This window comes from Onychomys torridus, chromosome 2, assembly GCF_903995425.1.
Source record: "Onychomys torridus chromosome 2, mOncTor1.1, whole genome shotgun sequence".
Taxonomy (NCBI): domain Eukaryota; kingdom Metazoa; phylum Chordata; class Mammalia; order Rodentia; family Cricetidae; genus Onychomys; species Onychomys torridus.
Genome location: NC_050444.1, coordinates 95,295,648 through 95,311,302, shown reverse-complemented (window position 1 = coordinate 95,311,302; position 15,655 = coordinate 95,295,648). Strand labels below are relative to the sequence as shown.

General features: G+C 35.5%; 1 protein-coding gene across 37 annotated transcripts in view; it reads left to right on the top strand.

The window, feature by feature from the left end:
• Nucleotides 1-15,655, top strand: part of Ptprd (protein tyrosine phosphatase receptor type D) — a 2,001,112-nt gene that overhangs the window by 362,009 nt on the left and 1,623,448 nt on the right. For all 37 annotated transcript variants that reach the window (XM_036177144.1, XM_036177143.1, XM_036177148.1 and 34 more), the window contains one exon: nt 1,175-1,277. The gene's annotated coding sequence lies outside the window, so the exon portion shown is untranslated. The remainder of the gene's footprint in view (nt 1-1,174; nt 1,278-15,655) is intronic.

Genomic DNA, 15,655 nt, shown 5'->3' with positions numbered 1-15,655 from the left:
AGAAGAGTAGAACAACAGTCTATTTTGAAGTAGAGTTTAATAAAATCAAGTAGTTCTTTGTAAAGATAACACACTTCACAAAATCCAAAAAGTAATTATTTAATGATCAGTACCTGGATAAATGAAATAAACAATCCCTAGAAGGCCACTAGAGGGCAGTGTTTGAAGTAGGGAATACATGTAGAGATAAATGGAATTTTATTCTATTCCAGAAAGTAGTATTGGAATCAGGTAGTAACACAGACAATTTGTGTCAAATCAGTGGTAAGGGGATATTGTAAGTGAGTCATGCAGGAGTGTATTTTAGCATGTAGGAAGACAGAGAACATCAGTAATATCAGCAAGTCACAGAAGCCCTGGCGAATCAGAGACAAATTCAAGAGGGCAAACATTTAAAAACAAACAAACAAACAAACAAACAAACAAACAAAAAACCACTCTGGAAAATCAGATGTGTTACTGCCTTCTCTGGTGTGTGTTCAGTGTTCCTCACTGTGATGGCACCTGAGATGTGTGTGCCTCAATGCAGTGAAGGTCTAGTGGTTTAACAGTGGTGAGTGGAATATCCTCACTGACATATTTCATTCACACGGGTAGCCCAACCTAAAGGTTTTGCATTTCCTATAATCTCCGCATGTGTTCATCACCAGTTTCACAACAGCCGCATCCTGGCACATTTGATGAGGCGGTCGTCTTCTGTCATGATAAGGTACATGGGGTAAGAGAGACACAGGTCTGTAGGAATGACAATACAATAACTTATGTATCATTAATATTCCTTTCCATAGCAATAGTGTAAATAATATTTTTAAAACTTGCTTCTTTTGAGGTTTAAAATGTATTTGGGTTTATAGTCTTTAAAGACAATGCATATAAAATGGCTTCTTGAATTAGCATATCAATTACTTAAACCAAATGGATATGAATGATTGCACTGAAGTGATAATTTTTATAAGAGTCATTTTATAGAAGATAAAATATAGATGGTCCCTTGACACAGGTCTAGTATTAACCATTGAGGTGTAAATTATAGAGGTCAAGAGTTTACACTGTTCCCTTTGTATTGAGTTTTCTGATAAATGAACATCTCATATGACAGGAAAAATAGCATAATGAATATTTTATTAAATTTGAAAGGAAATAAAAAGGTGACTAACATTATATTTTGTTCCAGCTTGAAATAAAAAGCAAGCGGTTCCTGGCCTGTGAAACCCCAGTGATGCGCCTGTCAGTATGCTGGCCCTAATGCTGAGGGACATCATGAGCTTTGGCTCCAGGTGAGTTGAGTATGTCAAATATGGCCATGTCTCCATGATTCAATGTTGCTTCTCTCTATCTTTATTCTACAGAATTCATACTGAAGTTTCACAAGCACATTTTAAACATTAAAATATAAATATATTTTGTTTCTCATCGGGAGTTCAGGGCATCTCTGATTCTTTTGCCTGGACTTGAGACCCTTTTCCTCCTACTGGGTTGCCAAGATACGAGCTTTTGTGCCCAGTCTTATTGTATCTTGTTAGGCCATATTCATTGGATATTCCTGAGTGGCCTGTTCTTTCTTTTCTTGTTTTTTTTTTCCTTTCTTTTTTTAAGGGAAACAGAAGAGGAGTTTATCTGGGTAAGAGGGGAGGTGGCTTAGAGCAATGGAGGAAAGGGAATCTGAGGTTGGGGTGGAATGTATGAGGGAAGAATAATAGTTAAAAAAAACTCTCTCAAAAAACAAAGAATTATCTCATAATGTATCTAAAATTAATGCATACTTCTCCCTTATAAATTTGAATGACAGGATTTATAGAATACATAGATTTAATTTTAAAGCAAGGGTCAAAATGCCTGAGCAAGCAGGAAAGGTTATGATCACATGCCCACAGAAGTGAGGAGTAGGGGTGGGCAGTTTCTAGCAATGTTTCCTATCTTAACAACAGATGTCATAAGGCTAAATTAGCACAGTGACAACAAATTTTATCACTCACAGAATAGACAATTCAAACAGGCAAATTGCTGACTGACTCAAAAGACTCTTTTCTGATTTTAAAATTACAAAAGTTTTGAACTCTGAAACATTTAATCATTAGCTAGATATAATTAGTTTAAATATATGATTAGCTTAGCTAAAATACAAGGTTGTACAAAAAGTGTCAGCATGAGCCTTTCATGAGCTAGAGCCATAGACTATTGAGGTAGGAAAGGGAAGATTGATATTAACAACTTCATTAAAAAATTACGTACTTTGTAAAACCTACGTAGCAGTCTTCAAAATTCTTGTGTTTTGTGTGTAATTCCCATTGATTCTCAGCCTTAAACATTTTTAAGGGTAAAGAAAAGAAAAAAGACAAATACTAGGGACAGGGTTATGGAAAAATAAAAAGTACACAGTAAGCATTTGGTCAGTTTATCAAGTATCTTTTGTTATTTGTTTATTTTCTTTATTAAGAATTTTTTTATTCATTTTACATTCTAACCAGAGATCTCATTCTTATCCCTCCTCTGCACCCTCCTCACACACTCTTCCCACAAACCCACTCTCCATCCCCTCCTCTGATAAGGTAAGGCCTCCCATGGGGAGTCAGCAAAGCCTGGTACATTCAGCTAAGGCAGGTCCAAGCCCCTCCTCCCTGCATCAATGCTGTGTATCTTAATGCCTCTTTCTTCTGACACAGCAATTCTACAAGCAATAATTAGGAATATCAAAAATGATTTGAATGATAGGGTGTGTCTTTGTCTGTTTTAGTGGCATTGAAAATTATGAAAATCTCAAGTATGATCATATAGAACTTATAGAAATATATATAACTATTAAAAACACATGTCTTCAAAGAATGCTTCTACAATGAGAAGAAGGTACTTTATAAAGGAAAAAAATAAGGATTTTAATATTTTTCTATGTATGAAAAGAAAAGAGTGGCAAAGAGGTCAGCATGGTAAATTGATTTAATGCCATATATATGATATAATTGTGTGTATATACGTATATATATATATATATATATATATATATATAATGATTATACTATATGATATGTAGTAGAGTGATATATAATCATATATAATGTGATTGTATACATAATTAATATATTGATTAACTTTTTGTTTTCTAATCTATATTTTTCTAAATCAAAGGGCTTCTTTAGTTAGAAAATTCAGTTTGAAGCTTATTCATAATGAAAAGAATAAATTTAACTTCCAGAGACACTAAAAAGATTTCCAAGAATTGCAGCAACATGACATATTTGTATATGAAATCAATATATATTCATATGTTATTTTGTAATACGAAAAATAACCTATTTTGTGATAACAAGAGTTGCTATCTAGTTACTGCATAAATTCTACAAATATTAAATTGAACATGGGTAATATCTGCATTACGCCCACATATATTGTACACTTGTTGTTTTATGGGAACTTATAGAATAAGTTGTACCTGTTGTATAAATTTCAATATTAATGTATGTTTTTAAGCTTGTATAAAGTATTTAACTTCATGTATTAAATAATATTTTTCACTGCATGGGTTAAACACATTAAAGATTTCCCACACAAAGTATCAAAATGCTGTCAGTTCAAAGACATTAATAATAAACTTAGGGTCACCAATGATGTGTAGATAGAGCCCAAATTTGAATTCTCTACTTCACTTTTCCTGTGTCTTCCATCTCCAAATCTATTCGTTATACAAATTTAAACCTGTGCCTGCCTGAAGAGGCTGTCTCATGAGTCTCTCTCTCTCTCTCTCTCTCTCTCTCTTTCTCTCTCTCTCTCTCTTTCTCTCTCTCTCTTTCTCTGACTTTCTGTCTGTCTGTCTGCCTGGTGTACCTTTTGAGTTTGTCTGTCCCTAACAAAAGGCTTTACTATGTATTTGTTGAACACCCAACATCACATGGAAAAGTTACTTTATGGAAATCTTTAACAGAGATTTACAAGGGGTTAAATTAATGACTCCAAATGACCCACATATCAGTGGACCCTAACATCATTGTTTATCAAGTGATACCTGTATGTTGCACTCAACAACTGTGTTGGAAGTTCATTTTTTTAAGGTTTCTTAAATAATGGTTTCACCCTATATTTGCTGTTTTCAGCAAATTATCAGAACACACTGCATTAACTTTGGAACAGGGGCATGGAAGAGTGCATAATTTAAAATTACAGCTATGCTTTAGCTTAAGTTGTAAGAGCTGATTACATGGGAAATCCAATGAATTTAAGGCTGGTTTTTGCATTGTTCTCTTAAAGACAGGTTAAACAAACAGGATACGTGCAAATGGGATAGGAGTCTTAAGCTTTAAGTGACCTAAATGTGTATTCTTAACTTTATCTGTAAGGTCCAGCGAAGGTTCCAGGATCTTAGAATGGAAGATATTTTCATAATGTTTCATCATCATATTTCAACATATATGTATATGATTTAACTCTTTGCTGTGTTATTAAGAAAAATAATCATAGTATTGACTATGTTGCTTATTAAATCTCTGAAGTTTACTTGTGTTTTGTTGGCATGTTTTTCTGTGTTTCTTTTTATTCCATTGTGGCACATCAGATGTATTAATGTAGATAGGCATTACTAAAATCACTGGTAGTTACCTCTCTCACATGCCTATATTCTTGTCTTTTCCATGGACAATGCTGTCCAGAACCATTTACCCTTCAGAATCTTACTGTCTATCTCTTATCTATATTGTATGTTTGACTTAAATTCAGAAGTGTACATTGTGTAGTTTCCAAATTACATTGCATATTTTGTTCTTTTACCAAATACTTCCATATTCTCAAATTCAAAACCCCAATCAAACTCTAATTTTGTGTTACCTCAATATTAACAAATCACAAGTATCTTGGGCATTCCTTCTCCAATACTGATGTCTTTAAAAAATAAAACATTTTCTTCAGTGCATGTATTTGTTCTTAGGAAGATTTATTCAGGATTCCTTGCCTTTAACTCTTTAACCCTGGGTATTCTTGTAGCTATGCTTCCCATCACAGAACATCTCATGTTGTTTTATTTTTTCAGGACTGTTCTTCAGTCCCTATTGATGAGGATTTTGAACATGAAAACTTTCCATCAAATTTGAGTTCCCTATAAAATTCTGACCCATATTATATTAAATCGATGCAGTACAAGAGACAGCCAGACTGAAATTCAAACCAACTCACATCCTCCCCAGTCCATACATCTGAAGGGATATATGTAGACCATGCTCATCACATTTATACATAGCAAGTTCCAGTCCAGACAGGGCTAAATAATAAGACCTTGCCTCAAAAGTAAAATAGAATTTAGTTATTATCTGTTCTAATGAGGTTAGGAGCCAGAGGATTCTCTGAGTTTTCATTTCTTTCTCTCCTTTTTTTTTTTCATTATAACATTATATGCATTTACTTTCCTTCCTGTAGTGAAATCTCTTCATGGTGGTGTAAAGCCATGAAGGGTGTTCATGGAGACATTTTCCTCCTTCTCACTTAATGTACATGGGGTTCCCATTAAGTCAGCCAGGAACAATGGTTCATAAGATGTCTCTCTCCTCTTAGAAAAAGGAATTCATTGCTGCAGAAAATCCCAGGAAAATGACATAAAGTAATTCATTTTCATAAAATCCACTCACAAAATACTTGTGATCTGAAAATTAAAGGCACAGAATGTTAAGATGGAATTGACTCATTGATCTGAAATTAATGCTGGCCACATATTAATCACTCCGTGATCTCAAATTTCAGTGCAGTTAATATGTAGCAGTGAAGATTATTCATTGTTGACAACAATTGTAGTAACAGTAAGCTTTAGCTTGGAATTATATTTCTTGATATAAATATTTTGCATAGTATAGCAAAATATTTAAAAATCATATAATGATGTGAAATATTTTTCACACAGTAGGTGTTAACAGTCATTGAGGAATATACATCTAGAATAAATTAAGGTTAATCTGTTGTTGGTCATATTCAAAATACTTAGCTTTCCAAGTAACATGTAATACAAGTATGGTGAATTATGTTCTTGTAACCAAAACTCAGATGGAGTTTCCTGTGTCCTTTACTCACATAGAGAAACTGTAAGTGGCCAGAAAATCCCCTGGGGATAAAATGAGCCTTACAAGAGGCTTTTCAATGGCTAATAAAAATATGAAATCTATTAAAACCTACTATAACCTGGAGATATGGCTCAGGATGTAAGATCACTTGCTACTCTTGCAGATGACGTAGGTTTGGATCTCAGTACCCCCCATCAAATGGCTCAAAACTACCTTCAACTCCAGCTCCAGGGAATCTAATGCCCTCTTCTGGATTCCATGGGTTCTAATGCATTCTCACGCACATATGCCCACACAGGCATATATCCACAGATTTAATTAAAAGTAAAAAACAAATATCTTTAAAAATATACTAGTACCTACTATGTACATTGTGCATCACTAGATCTGTGGAAAATATGGATATCAATAAAATGTTTTAAATAATCTATCACTCATGTTAGCAAACACAGCATATATAAAGACACTAGTAGTGCATTACATAATGCATACACATAATCTGAAGTAACTATCTTGGTTTTAAGTAACTATCTTGCTAAGAGACAAAATGAGATGATGTTTCAGTTGTTTTCCTCATTGAACACGAATGTGATAAGCAACTGAGAAGGTTGTGGAAGAAAGCTGCACTTGATATAAATCAAATAGGATAGATGTGTGGGCTAAGTAATGACAGTGAACATGTAGGAATAATAGGCTCAAAAATAATGACTTCAATGTAAAGGACACAGGAAAAGACAGTGAGGATTTGTTATGCAAGGCAGTAAGAAAGGTTAATGCAGAAAAAGAGCAGCATGTGTCTCTGATGTTGGGTCTTGAATTATATTTCAAGGAGTTTCCTGTTTTGTTTTGAGCCTCCTCCAGTAATCCATGCACTTTATATACTGGATAAAACCCATACAAATTGTGCAGTAGGAATAATTTTATACAAAATTTTTCTAAGTGTTGAAATACATGGTATTTTACAATGGTTGAGTGTATAATACTTTTACTGCATCTGTGGAGGACTGCATCTGTGGAGGACACAGTATGATTTAATGTCACAGAATGAACAAGTAAAATCAACTTCTAAGACACACAAAGTAAGATAAAATGAAGAATCTCTTTCTCTTACAACATTGAAACATCTTAATTTTCTACAACAAATTATCCCAGTGTCATAAATCAGGAGTCTTTGTAAGTATTAAAATTAATCTTAGTATTTTATAGGGAGTATTTTTCCATTTATAGTAAACAAATACAGATTCAAATTCAAGATTACATAATGCTAAATAAGGTGTAGATTAACATGCAAAGGTTATATTACAAAAATATTCAGGAACTTGCTCTACCTTTCTGAACAAAAACCAGAACTTAGATTTCACAAAGCACTTGTACCAACCTCTTTATCAAACTTCCTAACATTTTCACACTATTAATACAAATACTATACATATCTACTACAATATTAGTTTACACAGGGTGAGCAAGAAAGAAACAGAGAGAGAGAGAGAGAGAGAGAGAGAGAGAGAGAGAGAGAGAGAGAGAGAGAGAGAGAGAAAGAGAGGAGAGAGGAGAGAAGAGAGTATTAAAAGTGGAATTACCCTGTAATAGGGAAAATTGACCCTACTAGACACTGGAGGCTAACAAATAAAAAGCCCACTGCCAGGAATGCTTACTTCTTTTGGAGTTGTTGGCCTATAAAATCCAATAGCCCTCAAATGCCATAGGCAATTTCTGTTGCTCTTGGTTATCCTCTAAAACTTGATGGTAAGTTCCTATTACTGAAGACATGTACTTGAGTCATAGAACATGTAGAAATTAAGCTAGTACTGACCTAGGACTTTGATCCTATTTTCTAGTTTTCATAGCACTATGAAAGAGAGAAAAATCAGTCCTAAGCAGCTATGAAATCTACAAGCTACAATAATACATGGCCTGCCCACTGGTGTCTTACTGGCATGAAGTGAGAGGAGTAATAAAACCCTTTCTGTTTTGTCTTTAATTCTATTCCACAAAAGTTGAAAGCTATACCTGGCACAATTTGGCAGTCAAGAATCTATAACTAGACAGATAATAGGCAACAGAAGAAAACCTACTAATATTTAAACTGACTCCATGTGACATTGTTTTACATATTGTCTTAGTAAATATTCTATTGCCATGAACCGACACCATGACCACAGCAACTTTTATAAAGGAAAGCATGTAATTGGGCTTGCTTACAATTCGAAGGTTTAGTCCATTGTCATCATGGTGGAAAATATGGCAGGATGCAAACAGACATGTTGCTGGAGAGTAGTTGAGAGTTCTGCATCCAGATCCACAGGTAGCAGGCAAAAGAGACACTGAGCCTGGCTTGAGCATTTGAAACCCCAAAGCCCACACCTAGTGATACACCTACTTTTACAAGGTCACACCCCCTAATCCCTGTTTTAGGCAGCACCACTCATAAATAACCAAACATCCAAATATATGAGTCTATTGGGGCCATTCCTATTTAAACCACCAGATACATTATCATTGCAACTCTCAGCCCTCATCTCAGATGCTTTGATTTGCAGTAGATGCCGATAAATGCAGAGACCTACAATTGGAAGAGATGTAAGTAAAAGACTATAGAATCCTCCCCTGTAAATGAAACATACACAATGCATATCCTCCTCCCAAGATTCACGATCATTTTAGAAAGGGTCCAAAAGAGTATAAGATCCAAAGGTAGTGGGTTACTAAAAGAACTATATCTTCTAGATGCTGCAGGTATCTTACGGTTTTCAATTGCTGTGAAGAGACACCATGACTATGGCAACTCTTAAAAAGAAAACATTTAATTGGAGTGGCAAGCTTACAGCTTCAGAGATTCAGTCCATTTTCCTGTGCATTTCCATGTGTAGGTAGAAGTCATGCTGGAGCTGAGAGAACTACTTCTTGCAGGCAACAGGAAGTCAGCTGACAGTCTCACTGAGAAGCTTGAGCAAGAGAGACCTCAAGGCCCTCCCTCACAGTGACACACTTCCTCCAACAAGGCCACACCTCCTAATAGTGTCATTCTCTTTGGGGTCCATTTTCTTTCAAACAACCATAGCAGGAGACATGCACATGAATTCTTATTGGTGATGACACCCAGACCAAATACCAGCAATTATATGAAAGTTGGGCACAAAAACAACCCTGTCCTCAAACTCACAAAGATCTACCTGCCTCTACCTCCTGAGTTCTGGGATTAAAGGCATGTGTCAGCACTGCCTAGTTAGGAGAGACACTTTTGAGAGTATAGTCCATAGTAAGTGAACCATACTGCACAAACCCAAGAAAATTTGGGCAGCACAAATTCATCTTAATGGTTTTTTAAAAAGTTCAAAGTTGGGCAAGAAAGGCAATGTGTATTGAGAAGAATCAGAGTAGGGGGATGAATATTATTGAAGCAGGTTATACAAAATTCTAAAAGAACTAATACTGTGTTCCCAGTAAGAACAAGGCATGATACCCCAAGCTGTGCTATGGTACATCTATGGTACTGTATAAGATCAAAAACTCAAGCCAATGTAGACTACATGGTAGGGCTTCTTCTCAGAAACAATAAAAATAATGTCAATTGGAAATGTTCCTACAGTTTTCAAATATCACTTTAATCAATTTATTTTGGCTTGGGCAGTTAACACATTTCCTTACCGATAACCCATTTTACGAGTAGATTGAGATGTTTAAGACTGAATGAACAAGTTGGGGATGGGTATACAGATTAAAGTGACCTTCCTGCAGACATTCATTTGGCATAACATAACAAACTACCAGAAGCAACAAAAAGAGATGGCTTTCAGAATACATTTGTTTGAAGACACAGCTATTAGAAGGCAAGAATTAAAGAAGGGGAATTGGGATAATCTCAGATAGAAACAGAAGGAAGAAATTTAAAGTAAAGATAATTTATGTTAAAGAATATAGTCAAAATTGTGTGCTTGTAATTGAAATTTTTGAAACTGATGAAACATTCCTTCATCTACTCAATATTAAGAAAATAACAATTATTCTAAAATTATTACTATAAAATCAATGATGCTTGGATTATCATACAAGGTAAACTAATCTTCATGTATTTATTTAATATAGGACTCTCTTCAATGCTATTTATTATACTTTTAGACCTCAAGTATCAAAATCTCAGCAGTTGAGTCATCTGATCTAGCTGCTGGAGATGAGATGCCAAATGAGAGCCCAGAGCATAACTGGATACACAATCAATATATGTAGGTTTCTTCTTACACAAAGATGTAAATTTCTGTCCAATGAGTAGATGCTTTTATCTCACATGTAATGAAAACAGTTCTCTCACATTTTTACATAATAATCAAGCAGTGACTGAATAGTGATCAATAGTATAACACTTTGTGATCAGTTTATAGGTTGTTTGTTAATTTATTTTAAGTTCCTGTAGCAGTTAAATAGCACGATACATAACAAAAATAATGTATGTATGTAATCTGAAGTTGAAACAGCAAATATTAGTTAAACAATATTGCTAGTCTATCTCCTATTGTTGGGTATTTTGAGATTACAGTGGACATATCTGATAATTTGAAATTTCACAAATTCTGGCACAGAAAGGAAAATGGACATTTAATCGACTGGGTAGCACCTTCTGCTTTTGATTCTGATTTGTGCATGCTCCTTGCTTCTGTTTTTGTTTTCTGGGAATCTGATCCGTGATTGCATACTTTCCTAGTTCGTCATTCAATCTCCTGGCTTTGTCCAACCTCTTTTTCAAGATGCCTAGGGAATGTGAAACATGGGAAGGCACACATATATTATCATAATGGTCTTCAAGGCAGGTTGCCAATGATTTTCTCTAACAGTTAAAGTTTTCACCTGATGCTAGCTAAATGGCCTTCTCATTTGTAGATGACTCCTATTTCTCCTTATCTTGTTGTAGGAAGCAGAATTCTGCAAGTCTTGATAATGTATATACCTTGGTATAGAAATAAGTTGGTTTTAGAGAGTGGTTTATTTTCTCTGCGTGCAGAGAAAAAAAATCTATGTTTCTCCTGTCACTGTGTTTCCTACAACTGTCATAGTCTTTCATGATTACTATTAAATAGTGCTTGAACCCAGGAGATTACTCTTTGGTTGGGATAATTTTTATGGTCGGCCCAATTGGATTCAAACACATCTAGATAAGTAAAGTGTTTCTATTTTGGTTGCGGGACTTCTTCTGAGAGAATTATCCAAGAGGGAAAACATGGTTTGACTATGGCTGGCACCATCTAGAATAATAAAATTTAAAGAAAGACAAACTTCTTGAGTGCCAACATGCTGTGTTCCTGTTGCCCTGATCTGAGAGGCTTTGCTGCTTCAAGCCTTTTGTTCTTGGAATTCTAGACACTAATACGCCTGGAAACAATATAGCAATTGATCATGGACCCTCACCTTTGAAACTTTGAACAAAAGTAAATCCTCCCTTTTCTTTCAAGTATCTTCTCCACCTAATTTTTATGATGATATATTTGGTCTCTGGGAACTGTTTAAATTGCCTTTCTTTTGCTTTTTTATAATTCACATACCTTTTCTCACTTAAGTGTTGGTAGGAGGTCATTTTTCCTGTTTGAATCTGTGACCACCCCTGTTTAGCCACAGTCCTTTTCCAGTGTTATTATCACTTACAGTTACTTACATAATTTTGTCCAGATGGTAGTTAGTTTCCCTTACCCACTTCAACGAAGATGAGGGTGGGTAAGGACAGCTGGCTCCCAATGATCTCAGAATCAAGCCAAGTACAGGCCCCTTGATTCTGTAAGTCAACTTTGTACTTTTCTCCAAATATCAGTTTTTCTTCTGGTAGATTTTCCACACAGAATAAATTATTTAGGTTTCACTGATGGGAGAGGATTGAAATATGGAATATATGCTATGTAGGGAAAGAGAACAACTACATTAAAATGTCATGATTTTCCCTTTCGAGAACCATATTTTTATTTCTGCCTTCAAGCACCTGGTTCTTCTCTGACCAGGTCCGTGCACTATATCTGTGTGGGATTTGCTGACTCTGATATGTATGCCAACTCAGATACATCAGTTATTTCTGCTTCCAGACTTCTCCAGTTCATAGACATAGACTACATGAGCAGGACATTACCTCTGAAATCACAGAGGCTATCTGGAACTGAGTCCTAGTCTTACCATGTATTGAATTTGTGAGTCCTGGGTAGTTTCTTGCTGTTTTGATGACTCTGTCTCCTGTGTATTATACAATAGAGACCGTGTTAGGAGCACTTTGGCTACTGAGTAAGGACAGTGCTCAAAACAGCATAAACTGCTATTAACTCCACTGCCAACACCATTTCTCTTTTCCTATTGTCTTCAGTCTCTGGGTCCTTGTAGGTTTTGTTGTTGTTTTCTTCAAAACATATATTTTCCAGAGGAATAGGTGAAGAGAGAAAATTAATTTCTATGATCATTAGAATAGATTTGGTGTACTATGAGGCTTTTAATTCTCAATTTCTCTATTGGAATTTTCTTCTAGAAAGTAACATTTGTTTTCTAATTTTTAAAGTCTTTCTGTGTTTATTTTAATTTTTTGAGGTGTGTTCTAAGACTGTAGCCCAGACTCCAATATCTTCTCAATGTTCATTATTCTAAGACCAAAACAAAATAACTTCCTAAAATACTTTTAAAAATTCAACATTTATTGATATAAAAAATTCATTCTTTTTTCCGTACTGTTTACTATAATTAATTCATATGTGACTGCCATAAACTTTTAGGTCACCAAGCCAATCATTGTTAGTTTTGAGATTCTGATGCTATTTGATTAAGGCCCTCTATTTGGGATGATTTGAGAACATTCCCAGTTAACATCACACATGACAGTACAGAAAAGATTTCTACTTTACTCTGTCTAACCTATTAAATAGGCAGTAGAATACTGGCCTTTTGTGCATGGATATTTATGTTATAGAAATTCACAGTTATTTAAATATTTATAAAATGAGAGTTGAGAGCAGCACTTTTGAAAAGCAGTTAATAATGAACAGACATCAAGGGAGCTATCATTATAACAGCAAAGTGCTTTGCGACTCCAATAACTTCAGTAGTGCAGAAGCAGGCCATCAAACTTAATTAAAAGCAGTCAAAAATAAACTGAGAAATTGAACTGTAAAAGGCTGTCCTTTGCCAGAAGCTGGAGGCAGAAAGAAGGTATGGGAGACCCTTGAAAGTAGTAATGAATTGATAAGCGTTACTGCCCGCAACTTGTAATTCGCTCTGTCAGATTTTAGTATCAGTTAAACTAGATTAATAGAGCAATCTCTGATTCTCTATCTTAAATCCTTCTTTGTCAGCCCCTTATTATAGTCTCCCATGATAGATGGAAGCCTGAGTGGGTCAAAATTTCTATGCTTTCTCTGCTCACTCACTCTTTAAATAATACTGGCGTCCACATGCTGGAAACCAGCATTCTGATATTTTGAAAGGCAGAAATTAATTCAGATATTGACAGTCTTTAGCCCTTACTTCCAAAGAGGCTTAGCTTGTTTTTAATCAACAGAAGAAGAAATCCGCTGGATTGTGGATTGACAAGCCTCGCACCACCAGGGGCTGCCAACAGGAAGTGAGTGATAAAGAGAAGATAACAAATTGACTGCGGTTCCAAATGCACAGATTAATGTGGGCTGCAGGACCAGGACTACAAGGCCAGAAACAATTTGCCCTCGATCATTTTGCTTTTGTAATAATGGTCTTTAATGAAGCTAGTGCCTCCCTGCTGTGGCCTTGTTATGTTTTTTCAACATCAGTGAGAAATAGATTTCTCCCAAATTGTAAGAGAGCTAATGAAACAGCGGGAATATTGAAGCAGAGGATCAATTACTTCTTTGCAGTAATTTCAAAGTTGAAATGGCTATAGCACAGATTATCCAGACACGATAAACCAGCTTGAAAAGCAGTGTGCAAATGATATAAAATACAAAAACGCTGAAGTAGACAAATGGCTTTTATTTCCTAAAATCTTTCCATATGACTGCCCAGTATCCATTCAGACAGTGAGTGTTTGAGTCATGACACAATTTAAAAGAGAGAGAATTCAACAAACACAGTACTTATGGCTTGTCATGATATAAATGTGAAAATTTAAAACATATTTAACAGCCCTTCTGAAAGCGGCTAGTACCATTGCTTACATTTTAGATTTTAAGTAGTGTAGCTTGAAGAAAGGATATTTGCTTGGGGTGAGAACATAGACATCCAGACCAAGACAGAAACAGAGGAATGCAGCTGCTGCTAATGAAGCAAACCACATTGCATTGTGACATACTCTTTTATTTGTGAAGGGCTTTTATAACCATCATGCAATTCAATCCTGACAGCAATCCTAATAAGATCGCCGCTCAAACAGGTGAAGCAATCTTACAAATGCTACAGTAATGAAGAACAAAGCTCAGGCGGGTTAGATAATTAACACCAGGTCACACAGACACCTGAACCCACACAATAGTCCACTGCCCTTTCCATTTAGTATTTACAAGAAATACCAACTTTCAAATCTCAAATCACTGAGCTGTAATACAGCCTGCGTTAGCAGAGGATGTAATTTCCATTTCCATCAGTTGCAGTCAGCCAGCAACAACAACTTTGTGCTGATATAGGAGTCACATAGATCAATGGGCCTGTAGAGAATGAGGCTGCTAGAGTTCTGGGTGTGAGTACACTGTAGCACAGGTGGAGCTCATAGGCTCTAAAATGTTTGAAACTGAGCTGGCTGGTGAAAGCACTCAGAAAAGCTTCTACTGAAATGGTACAGGTGCTAGGAGACACATTCTTCCTGGGTAGGGACTTTCCAGTAGAAAGGGAGATTGGGGTGAGATGGAGTTTAGGGGATGATGATCCATCAACCTGGTCAATAGAGTTGACTTGAGAGAGATGGCTGGGGTTCAAGATGACAAAAATCTTAAACCTAGTTAGAAAAAAGAGGGAGGCTTTAAAGTTGGGATCATACAGAAAAAAATAGGTTAAAATTAGAATGGTATGTAAAGAGGTATGGAAAAAGCTCAGTCACTGGGTAAACATGGAGACCTCAGTTGATTTCTCAGCACCCATATTCTGAGAGCCAGGCACAATTGTAATTCCAGCACTGAGAAAGCAGAGATAGGAAGATCCTTGAGATTTGCTGATTTGCCAAGCTAACCTGCTAATTATGCAAGTTCCCAGCCAATTATGGGCTCTGTTTTATAAATTAGAAACTAGAAACAAGATATATGGTCCCTGAACAATGACACCCAAGATTTTATTCTGACCTTACACATACAGGCATCGTGTACGCACACACACACACAGAGTCATGCACACAAATGCATACATGGTATATGACAATATAAAAGGCACTAAGATAGTATAAGTAGTGAAGTACTAAGAATTCAGAACAAAAATAATTAAAACCCAAATAATATGAACGCTGTTCATGATCATGTAAACCAATTATTGTCACTGATGTGGATATATTTATTAAAATATTTTTATTTTTATTAAATTAAATTTTATTAAAATATATTTTCCATTGATTTACTGAGTAAGATTTTTATCAGTAACAGCAGCAGGCAAGGTGCACAGGGCTGCAATCCCAGCACTCAGGAGGTTGAGGTAGGAAGATTGCCATGAGT